Source organism: Haliaeetus albicilla, chromosome 2, assembly GCF_947461875.1.
Source record: "Haliaeetus albicilla chromosome 2, bHalAlb1.1, whole genome shotgun sequence".
NCBI classification, from domain to species: domain Eukaryota; kingdom Metazoa; phylum Chordata; class Aves; order Accipitriformes; family Accipitridae; genus Haliaeetus; species Haliaeetus albicilla.
The window spans coordinates 21504640-21516928 of NC_091484.1; the positions used below are offsets into that span (position 1 = coordinate 21504640).

Genomic DNA, 12289 nt, shown 5'->3' on the forward strand with positions numbered 1-12289 from the left:
TTAACTGGGTTATAATAGCATTTAAAGGCAGAAAAAGTCAAGACCAACTATTAACATATAAATATAACTCAACTTCTTATTGCAGTTACAGAGCATCAGAGGTATTTCTAACTCAAGCCTTTGCACATTATGCACCAAAGCAGCTAGTGGTGTCAAAATGAGAGGTTTCATGAACATCATGTACCTCTTTGCAGCTGTAGCTGTTTTGAAGCATGACCCTGAGAGCTTGAACAGACAATAAAGAGTTTCATATCAGTGAGGCTCCCCTTTCTGAAAGCTGAGAGGAGCTTCTGTCAGCCAAATGGCTTAATTCTACCCTACAAAAGGTGAGTATGGGGAGGTGGAGAGGAGAAGGTCCCTTGTGAAGGCACAGAGAGAGTCCTGAGAGAAGCCTGGTTAATCTACGGTCCTTCCCTTCCCTGAGGCTACATTTTAACCGCTTGTGCTGAATACAGATTGTGAATTAGTTTTCTTGCAGAGCAAAGTTCTTCCAGCCACAATGTTCCTCAGCATCATGCTGAATTACCAGATGCAGAGCTGACAACCTTGTGGCGGTGACAAAAACTGAGACATGCTTCCCTTGGAGGGGGTTCAGGGCAGTAGCTCCAGCATGTTCTGGCACGTCCCAGCTAGCTGAAAGCCAAGGGATCTGCTGTGGCTTGTTGTGCTGAGGCAAGGAGGCAACGCAGCAAAATGCACACCTTGACTCCACTGTGCCTTATGCCCATGATCTATCTACATGGAGGGCAGACAGGCTCTGCAAAGCCACTCTGCTGCTTTCACACAGGACAGCAGGAAACACACACAGACGAACAGAGCTGCATTGCTTGCTCTGCAGATATTTACGGGGACAGTCATGGCAGTCCTTCAGGAAGTATTCACTGGAGCTGGGATAAATCTATAACAACTTACACCTTTGCCAGAGAAGAGTGGAAACTGGGAAATACACCACACCTTGATGAGGGGCTCCAAAGGCAGCATAAAATAACACCATCCTTTCCAGTGGCTTCTGTTAGGCACCAGACAGAAAACCCAGTCTAAAGTTAGAACCTTATTAACTTTCACAGCAAAGCACTCGCAGAGCTATATTTGTAGGGATCTAGAAAATCTATTTTTGTTTATGTTTTCAAGTCTGTTTAATTACCTTGGTGAGGCTAACAAATAAAGAAATGTTCTGCTGCTTCTGAACAGAAATGCTGCAGCTAATCCTGAAAGTCTTCCCTTTGCTTCCAAGATCCGTGGGTGCATGTCTTTTATAAATGTGAACTCATTCAAATCTTTTCACCATTTCCCCCACTTTTTTTTTATACCCATTTCATTCTCACAGGTATCAGAATACAGTGACAGCTTTGATCTTACTGCAGATAACCATATGTGGGTAGATTCTTTTTCTTGAAATGCAGACTGGGAGTGGATCCAGAGGTCAAGCCAGAAGGTTACATATATTTGAAAACCTCGCTTAAAAGAAAATTCCTTTGTGTGGCTTCTAATATGCCTTTGGACATGAATCTTGAAATATCTAGCTGTGAAAGCTGCTCTCTGTGTCACAATGTTCCAAGTCTTAAGAAAACTGAAGTTCAAAGAGAAGGGAAGACTAAGAGAGTTGGGTTTGTAGCTATGGAACAAGCACTTTCTTTGCCACATCAAAAGCACTGATAAAAGCAGTCCACCAATTCAGGATACGAGTATATTATTTGATGTATTAATTTGCCAGTGTGCTAGCATTAATACGAAGATCTCCTTTTTCACCCCATTACAAGATTGATTTTGTGCATTACAGAGGAGTTTAAAACGCCCAAACTACAGCTAATTAAAGTTCCAGTTTATATGAAGATCATATGTTTCCTCTGAGGTCTGACTTTCACATGTTTTTTTGAAACCACTAAATTCTTAAGTAGTGAAACCTGCCAGAATTTGTGTGAAGTCTACAAAAAAGGGATCTATGCCCCACAGACTTTTCAAAATGCTGCAGATTTATTGCAATACGTATGGGTTCTGCAAGTTACCGATATCAAGGATGCCCAACTCAATTCATATTTTCATTTTCACAGGGAATGTCATGACCCTTACTGTATTGGAACTTTATCTAATTTGGGTGAGGTACATATGCAAATAATGCTACACCAGAAAGAGTAAGCATGAAAGACAAAACACTGTCCAGTTACATGGCCTCTGATTCTCGATAGAGAACTTAAAATTGATTTTCCCCAATACAAAGCCAATCTTTCTTCCCATCATGCTTCTCCTCACAGGGGCATGTCCCTAAGAGGGGCTGTAGTTCCTAATGATGGTGGGTGTGCGCTTCTTTTTCTTAACTAGGGGGCAAAACATCTGGAGTGAAAGAACACAGGGCAGAGCAGAAGTAATTTTGCTCCACTAGAGCAGGGGAGGACCCAGATGCTCCAAGAGAAGTACCAGCGATACCATCTCAAGAGAAAGGGAGTTAATAAAAAATTCCGCTTGTGGCCATCACTGCTGCTGTTCCCACCTTTCCAAAGGAGCAGCAGGTGGGGCAGGATATTAGGTTATTGTAGTATTCTAGTTCTCTGGAAGACGTCAAGTCAAAATGTAGAAGGACAGCTATAATTTCTTGCTTTTACATTTCTGCAATTAAGAACAGTAAAAAGCAGTAGTTTGTGGGGTTTTTTTAAGAGACAAAATAAATGGGCACCATAAAAGCAGCACACTCAGATGGAGGCAGACATGCTTCTAGGGGCTTGCACTGGGCTAAATTCTAATTGCAAATGATAACATACGTGAGGTAGTGATACATGATTCCTCTTTACCAGACCACTTCTGAACTCCTGCCAAAAATCCCTCTGTATGCCACTTAGTGCTTCAAGACAATGGAAGAATAATGACAGGTCTGTAAAATCTGCTGGAATTGACAGTTCTTATTGTTCTGAAAACTTTTGTGACGCACAGGAGTTTTCAGATTAGCATTGCACAATGTTGAACAAAATGGGTGTCAAGCAAATCAACGGGCTTTTCACGATTCACTCGTCTCTGTTTTATTGCTGTTCCATTTTTATTCTGTGCTTGGTATTGCTTTGTTGTGTGCACTTGCCATTTGAGATGTGAGTGTGCATGTACTGAACAGGGAGTGAGAGCTTTCTGCGATTTGGCATGATGCTTTATGTAAGCCAAGTCCTAGCACGGAGTAACTTTTCCTAAAAATGTTTTCTTCCAGACACAAAAATAAGGAACTGTTCTCATTTGAGCTGTTAGTCTCATTTGGAGTTATGACTGTCTGCAATTCTCATTTGGATGTAAATACATTGAGCCACCTAAAGAAAAGTATTTGGTTTGTAGTCTGTGTAAAAGTTGTACCTACTCACTTGAATAATGGGGTGAAAACAAAAATACAACTGAGGCAAAACTGAAGACTGGTGGCTCTAGCATCTGTTTACTTAGAACATGAGTGACCACAATGTTTTTACTGAAACTGAAGGAGGGTTAAGATCCAGGCAAAGAATGAAATACTCAACTTTAGTATTTCTGGATATGTATAAAGCCTCTCCCTTCTGCTCTACTCTTCCAGTATAGACTAATATACGGGAATGAGGCTCTGCAAGCAGGTGAAGGGTAACTGATTAAGTTTAAAGCCCATGGAAACAAGTCAAAACTTGTGGAATGCCCATTCCATTCAGGTTTTCAATGTAACTGTTGCTGAGGCAAATGGAGAGGAAAAATAATCTGCTGCCTTTGTAAAAATCTTGCTCTTCCAAGAATAACGTAAACATAAGACTGAAGATCGGATCAATGTCTGGTGGCTTCTCGTGTAAGTTAATGGAGGTATGCCAATTTGGTCTGGCACCAAGCATTTTAGAAGACATATGAGCCCAGCAAACCAAGTGTTTTCCAATGCAACCAATTACAGCTACCCCAAGATAGCATTTTTCAGCTTCTGCATCCTCCCAACTGCTGCCAGCTTGCCACAGCTCTCACTGAAGCCTACTCACTCCTCTGTTGCTGGAACTCTTATAGCCTGGGAATCTGAAATGCCTCTCCCACATAGATCATCCCCAAGCACTAACGACAAGCAACTGTTCTCTGCACCATCAGGTCAAAAATCTAATGCAAGTGTGCCTTTGACTGCAACACAAATTTTCCTACCTGAGGCACCACTGTGGTTTGAAGCCCTCAGACAGACTGATCCAATGCACTATCCAAAGCTTAGCAGTTATAGGCTGTCTCTCTCCCTCCCCGTCACCCTCCTTTTATCTGCTAATGCACAGGGATGACAAGCAAACAAATCCCTTCAAACAAGGTTATGGGAGATATAGGAACTCTATCAGTCACACTGTATTTGCCTAATGCTAGTGACTAAACTCAAGAGGTTTATGTTGTTTGAACTATATCCCTGGAGCACTAACAAGAACTAAAGTATCATCTTAAGAGTTGCAGTGACCTTAAAAGACAATGTTCTCCTAGGCTTTCACATTATCAATCAGAAAATAAAGCAGAAGGCAGTGGGTATAGAATTAAAAACACTCAAAGATGCAAGAGAGTTTCATTTTGATGCATCCCAAAGGTCTTCAAAACGACCAGCCTGGAGCCAGGAACAAACCACGCGCACCAGGTATGCAAAAGTCCAAGGTCTCCCTCAGCTTTTTATGGAACACCTCAGCCTAGATCAAAGCATCCACCTCCAAGATGGGGAGTGAGCACATCTCTTTGCCTTGACTACCATACATGATGGGATTTTCAGCTACATCAGTGCTAAGTAAATATAAATGATACAAGCCCCAGGGGAAGGTGACATGGCAGCTAAATATCTGGTTCATTTAAAAAATTTCATTCTTGGCATTTGCATCACTGCTAAACAAACATAAGTTTTGCAATAAGAGCTAACAGTTATCTTTTGCACAGATTATGAAAATTATGTTTTCAAGCCTAGGGCATAGGATGCCCAGGGACATCATTGCAATAAAAGGTGACCCAAACATCCCTGGAAAAAAACAGGAAAAAGTGACTTACATCCATGTCTTCAGAAAAGGCAATAATTCAAACTTTATGAAGGGTCCTCTTGCATTAGTGATACCTTGGGTTAAATACTCAAAAGTACACAGAGGAACTTACTAAAACCTTCACCAACAGACACTCTCACTGTATTGATGCACTCAATTCTATGCTCTGTATCTTTCCAATTTATTTTGATCAAACAGATCGTGGAAACACTGACAATTCTTTTGGGCACCAACATCTGAGGCGACGCTGATTCCTTTAACTGAAGGGATAAGCTTCATAGACACACCTTCCTGCCACAACTTGCAAGACAGTATCTCAAAAGCAAAGCTGACCAGTTAAGCCATATCTAAAAAAAAAATAAAAAATCATACCCTCAGCCTGAGATTCCCAGGCAGCAATGTGACTTCCCAGCAGCTCCCAACACTAGGAAAGGAAGTTGTGCATTTAGATCTAAAACGAACACAAGACACCAAAAATGGATCCCTAAAAACCAGCCAGCTTCATATGATGCTTGCACCTAGTTTGGTTACTATAAAATTCCTGATACACGTGACTAGCTCAGGCACAGAGTGAAAATACAGGAAGTTTTTTCTAAGCCTTTTTGTTCTTATTTCTGTCCTTTCTCCTGTGTATTTTCACAAACCAGATAAGATGACTACAGCCTCTGAGAGGGTTAAGCAGAGAGTCATCCACAAGCTCTGTGCAGCAAAGCTCCCAGTCTAACGGCAAATACCTGATAAAACATGAACAATGCTGAGCCAAATTCATGGCTGGTGTAACTCAAGTAACCCCAGCGGGTTACAGAGGGACAGATCCGCACACACACCCCCCTCCCTCTTCTAAATATACCATTTCTGCTTTTCAGAATCAAAAGCAGAGTCCTGACAGGCAAAGGAATCAACTTATAACTCATGCCCCGCAATAGTGATAGAGGAAACTCTCCACGCTTTTCATGTACTCACCTGTTTCATCAACAAACAGGAAAGCTTTTGAATTAAATGTGTTTTTTTTTAAATCCTCCTCCAAAGAAGAAATGAATTTAAAAAAAAAAAACCCATAAAGAGGAGGAAAAGCAATGCTTCTCTGTGCTGAACACAGTGATGAATGATGAGCAACTCGTGTTTCCTTGGCTTGGGGTCTCAGCTAGTGTTTGACAAACCATTGTAATAACGTGCCTGTTACTATTATAGCGACACCACAAGTGCTGGTGACTACATATGGGCACCCTGGACTTTTGTGCCTGCGATATTCTGCTCCATGTGGTTCGCTTGCCTTTTCAAACACAGAGGCGTTCTGAAATGCCTCAGAGGATACAGCATCCTTCCACAGACGAATCTTAATTAGGCTGAACAACCACCCAAGGCAATGCAAGCAGCTAACTAGTTTGTCCGATGCCTGAAATCATTAGGAAGAACACATCTCGCTACACGCAAAAGAACACCGAGAAATCCTTCATGCTATTTGCAGTTGTTACTAATTTGCTTTTGCCATTCCTCAACACCATTTATCGATCTGTGCCCAGGCTGAAAGAGCAGGATAAAGTACACAGATTTACTTACAGAGATCCCGTAGCTCCATCGTTCCCAATGACAAATTTGCCTCCCACACGACAGTGAACAAATGACTTAATGCTGCTTTTTGCGGAAGGCACAAGGCGCGCGAGTGGCAGATGGTCTGCGACGAAGCTCTCTAACAAGATCCGTCCTCGGCGTAGCCATGGGAGAGGAGGCAGACCCTCTCCTTTGCACACCTTTGCCTGCTCTCCGGTCCCCGTGCTGCCGGGGCGAGCGTGTAGTTTTGCTTATGTTGCGGGTACCCGACGGCCAGTCAGGCTCCCATTGGCACGGCCGGGCGGCAGCAGCCAATCGCAGCCCGCTCCCATTTCGGGGAAACTCCTGCCCATTTATTTAGCATCTTGGGAGACCATATTCCCGAGGAAGAGCGCTGTTCCCCTAGCATCCTTCCATCAGACGGGGGGGGGGGGAAGAAATAAATAAATCCGAGCTCCCCATCTCTGCGTCTCCCCCTCTCCGCCTCCCAGTTTTTTCCCAGGGCTCGGCGCTCACCCAGAGGGAGCAGCGCTGGTGGGGACCCGGCCCCCGCGTCCACCTTGGCGGGGGCCGCGGGGGAGCGAGCATGCTGGAGCTCCACAATTACTTGCTTCATCGCCATGGAAACAGCCTGGATGCAGCAGGCTGGATTTGTGTAGCACATCTGCTGCCAGGCTCATAATCAACTGCAATCTCATCTTTTTTCCCTCTGTTCTCGCTGCTTATTTGATTGCGAGTTGCTTTCTCTTTTCATACATGCTGGGAAAGTACACGCAGACCGAGCTGTGCACACACTGACTTTCTCCTTGTGCAAACACAGCGTGTTACCCGTATGTATATGAACGTACGTACATGAGAAGGATTCACTTGTATGCATGCATTTGCTCAGGAGGTACACTCCCTGTGTACCCAAGTAATACACATTACTTGTATTTCAAGTTTGAGTAATGGACCAGCACAAGACTGCTGTATGGGCCATCAAAATACTACATTCACTTTCCAGTTCCATAAATTGCCTCTGTCCAAAATGGGGTCAAAATCTGACACAACTATTATGAAACGTCCTAAGCAATCTGCTGTTTTGCTAGCGGGCTTCCAAAATTGTACCTGGCATCCACAGACGGTGACCTGAGTCTTCAGGCAACTAATTCTATACTGGATGTTCCCTATTCTGCCCAGAGCCTGATGAAACATGCCACCAGGAAAACTTCATGCACAAAAGGGTTGTTACCCATGGATATAAAACTCTGTCCTACCTTCTGACAATACAAGAAAGGTCAGAAGAGGAAAGGAAGCAACATTTGAGAAAGAGAAAAGATTCATAGGCCAGCAATGAAGTCAGCAAAGGCACTTGGCAGTTGGAGATAATTTCTGGCTGCTCCTCAGACTTTCTCTGGGACACCTGAAAAAATCTTCCATTCTCTCCATGCTTCTGTTTCTGAAACTGCAAAATGGGAAGAATACCTAAATGCATCCATTTATATTACAAAGATAAGCCCAGACAGACTATGAGACACTGACATACTATTATAATGGTGTTAGAGAAGAATTTCAGATGGAAAAAAGGAGGATACGTTCCTTTTCCATGAACACTTACTTTCATTTATTTAACTAAAATAAAAATAAAAAATGAAGGCCTGTCTGAAAAAAACCAACATTCCTGTATTGCTCTAATAACAGAAATCCACTGCATTAGCCATTGTAAATAGTGGCATTTTAAAATGCATCATGACAGAGCTTTGCAGGTAGATTCCCACATCTTCCTGTATAATAAAAGGCCACTCCTTGATAAATGTCTTCTATCTGGGCCTAATCCAGAGAGTCCAGGAAGGTCTTTGAAGCCCATTGGTCTAGTGCTCAAGAGCAAGGCCAAGAACAGAGAGCTACACCTGGAGATCAGGCTTTTCAGGGCATCTGTCACTCAATTATCATTTTTGATAGAGACATGAGCTTTTAAGAGAACTGTATTTTTTAATGGCTCAGGATGCCATAAGGATTCACTTCTTGCTATGCTGTACTTCTTCCAGCTTTTCATTTTACTTTAGAGAAGCACCACCTCTTACTTCCTGCACACCATTGCTATAATCGTTACCCTCAGCTTGCAGGCTTTTGCGGTCACTCTTTCAGTTCTGAAACATTAAACTGTGCAAAGATGTTCAATGTGCATTTTAGGGGAAGGGGGGCTAATTAAAAAGGCTTAGATTTGCTGACAGGACTTGCAGGGAAAAAAAAGCAATTTATCTAGTTCGATCCCTCTCCCACCCCTCCTTCCACCTAAATCACACAAGGGAGAGAGTGGTCTGAGGGTATGGAGCATACCCTGTCATTTGCACGTGAACAATGAAGCAGTTCAGCAGTTATAACGTTCATTTTGCTAGCTGTTATTGTCATGCCTCATGGACTGGATGTGTTGTCAATATGTAGAGTTTAAAATAGTCACAGAAACCACAAATAAATATCTAAAATGCTACTGCACAGTGAAAAACAACTGCCACATTCCTAGTGGGTCTCTATACCGAATTATTTTTTTTTAAGCCAATATTAAATTGGAGAGCTTCCTAATCAAATGAATTGTTCCTTTCCGTTGTATGATACACAGAGTTCAAAACTCTCCATTAGGCTGTGCTTTGTTAAAGAAAGCACTGCTGCAAGCAAACATAATGATTATCAGTGCAACTCTGAAGTATCTGGAGAAACCTTCCCTTGGCCCAATTTCCAAAACTCTTCATCTGCATTTCCCCCACTGACAGGGAGAAGACTGCGTCCCAGATTAGGGCAACCAGTCAAGAACTCAGAAGATCCATTTTTAAGGTCTTTTCCTGCCATAGGAAAGGAACAGAAGTGACAGATATCTCTGCTTCTGATGGCAGCAAGCTGTTAGATTTAACTTTAAGAAACCTCACCCTTTGTCACGTTCTTTTCTTAGTAATCTCCCCTGTAAATTGCATTTCTTTGCCTCCCTGGGTTGTGGTTTGAGAATAAACACACTAAGAATTTCACTGCACTCTAAAACAGGACAGGGCACAAATACCTAAGAAAGCTTTTAAGGGAGATCAAAAATTCAAGTCTAGAAAAAGCCAGGCAATTTCAAAGCAATGTAATAAACAAGATTTGTGAAAAATCTTCTAAGACAGTGGGGTAAAATGATGTTGTTCAACCAAAAGGATCAAAGATTTCCAGGAAGGCTTCACACCAAAGCTGCTACTTGCCAATCTGACAGCAGCTCTCGGCAGTACGCTGTCACGGGCTGAGACCTGTTTGTGTGTGGGAGCTGAGAACAATCAACGGTGATGGAATGCTTACTCATCCTTCTAGATCATGGGGTTTACTTTTTTTAGCCTAGATACCTACAAGGGGAAGATGGTTAACCTACTAACACTTCCAAAGTCACAGACTCGCTGATTGGCTCCCAGTGACTCCTCTTCTAGTGCCATAAATTACCTGCCAATTCTCGGTAAACTTTCCAGCCCTTTCAAAAGTCCATTTGTAGAAGCAGCTGATTTGCACTAGGAACAGCTAGTCCTACCCATTTATTCCATGATTTCCCTACAGATTTCCCTTCCACATCTGTATTCTTGAAGCTGCAATTAGGACCTAGGCTGTAGATAACACAAACAGGTATTCAGAGACTTTCAAGACCACATTTCACATTTAGCTTGGTTTTCCCCAAATCCTAATATCAGAAAACCTTATGTCTCCTTTATCAGGAGCCCCCTACACTTTATTTCAAACAAGCAGGTGTGGGGTTTTTTGCGTGTTTGTTTTTTCTAATAATACTGTATCTGAAAGAAGTTTTTGGATAGCAACATATAAACACAAATTAAAATGAAAATGCTGGGCCACAGTATAGAGATATCTATCCTTTCTGCCACTTAACACAGCCTTACTACAAACCACAAAGCTGACTAGAACACCAAGTGATATATAAGCTGCTGAAAACACTGTCAGGAACACAGCTTTGCAAATCAGATTAGACACGACCTTCAGAGGTGATCTGCCATCATAGCACCCAGGAAGGTCTATATGAATCACAAACCCACAGAACCTTTCATTCTACAAAGCATGGATGGATTTGATTTCCACCATCCAAGAACTACTGCACACATTCAGTATTCACTACCTTCTCCTGTACTTCGAGCACAGGGAGCATTCAAGTCTCTTCCTACACCACCAGGCAAGTTGCCCCCATTCTCAGGATGCATATATATGTTAAAAGCCTTCAAGATGCAGGGATGTGCATTAAAGAAAATCTCCACTCGTCTTACACAAATGAAATCAGAGCTTTACAGAGTTTAATACAACAGTCTTGGACACAGACAACAGCAGTCTGGATGATGACTGTCTAGGGGTGTTGAATTTGCAATACTTCATCTTCTCTGACAAGTGAAGTTCTTCAGCTAAGCCAAAGACAGCCTACAAACAATCCTGAAATTGGCTACAGGAACTGACATGAATATTTCTCAGTTTTCCTATTGCTAAATGATTACATGTAGTCTGGGTGGTGAAAGGAGACTTCCTAGTCTAGACAGCATGACTGTAGGCTCCATTTCCACCTCCGATGTTAACTGGAAGATCTAAAATGCCTCATGTTTAATGCAGAACCAAAATATCCCCATCTTAAAAACACAAAAAACAAACAAAAAGAAGAAAGCCACCACAACCAGACATAAGAAACCTGGTGTAAAAAAAGGAAGAAAGAGAAACTGGGTTGCTTAGAGGAAGACTATTCTGTCACAGTGAATAGATTTGAAGTTGGATAGATTTTGATAAACACACACACATAAAAGGAAAATTATTTCTAACCTTGACACTGGGAACAGCAGAGCCCTATCTGACAAACAACCTCACATGATGTTTAGGTTTGGAGGCAGTGTCATATACAATCAGTTAGTTTGTCTTTGTATAGCTATCATATTAAAAAAAAAAAACTTAAAATACACAAGCCCCTGCAGCTGTCTGCAACCTTTAAGTCTTGCCATTTCAAACATACATTACAGTCATATAGCATGAGAGCACACTGAAGAATTTCAAATCAATTATAACAAATCCAGACAGTAGACAGAAAAAGGTTTCACAGTACACTGTGACTTCAAGACTTCAAGATTCCTTACATAGCACTCTTAAGTACACAACTGCAAGGGCCACAGAAATCACCTTGTGAACTTTACAAATTCCAGTACATTCAGCCTATACAAGTGCTATCTGCCAAATCTATCACATATTCATCATGCGCAGTTGGAGTTAGGATTTCCCTGCTCCCTCCTTTGCCCACTTTGTTCATATGCGTACCATAATTTTGTATCAAAACCCCTTTGCAACATGCTGAGAGAATTTTCAGTCACATCATCTTAATCTCAGTTCTCTCATTCAGTCACTTGGTTTGGAGCACACATGGCCAGGACAGAACAATTTCACATCATTGTAGCATTTTACCTGCAATATTCTTCTACCTTTAGCTACTTCTCCAGCTCGTGCTTTGCACAGACTACCAAAGAAGCAACAGAAGCTGGATTTATCTGCAATCCAAACAGTCTGAGACTTCCCTTTAATGCTTGGTCTCCACAGGACGGGAACTGAGGAATGCACATTGTACTACTAACTGTTGAAACAGATTATGCCATGTCTGTATTTGGTCTTGCCTCTCTTACACGCATGCTTCCCTCCATCTTATTCATTAGTGCACTCAGGTTTTCTTCTTCTGGAAGATGCAGACTAAGTCTCTACTCAGTCATATGAAATGGCAACAGAATGATTGATTTTACTTTTCT

The 12289-nt window shown here is 42.0% G+C and overlaps 1 protein-coding gene across 4 annotated transcripts in view; it reads right to left on the reverse strand.

Moving 5' to 3' along the window:
* The window catches only part of ELMO1 (engulfment and cell motility 1), a 317430-nt gene that overhangs the window by 77054 nt on the left and 228087 nt on the right, over positions 1-12289 (reverse strand). The window contains exon 1 of one of the 4 annotated variants that reach the window (XM_069809517.1): positions 6531-6990. The exons of the other annotated variants lie outside the window; for them this stretch is intronic. The gene's annotated coding sequence lies outside the window, so the exon portion shown is untranslated. Of the gene's footprint in view, positions 1-6530; positions 6991-12289 lie in introns of those variants that run through there. 4 annotated transcript variants of the gene reach the window in all.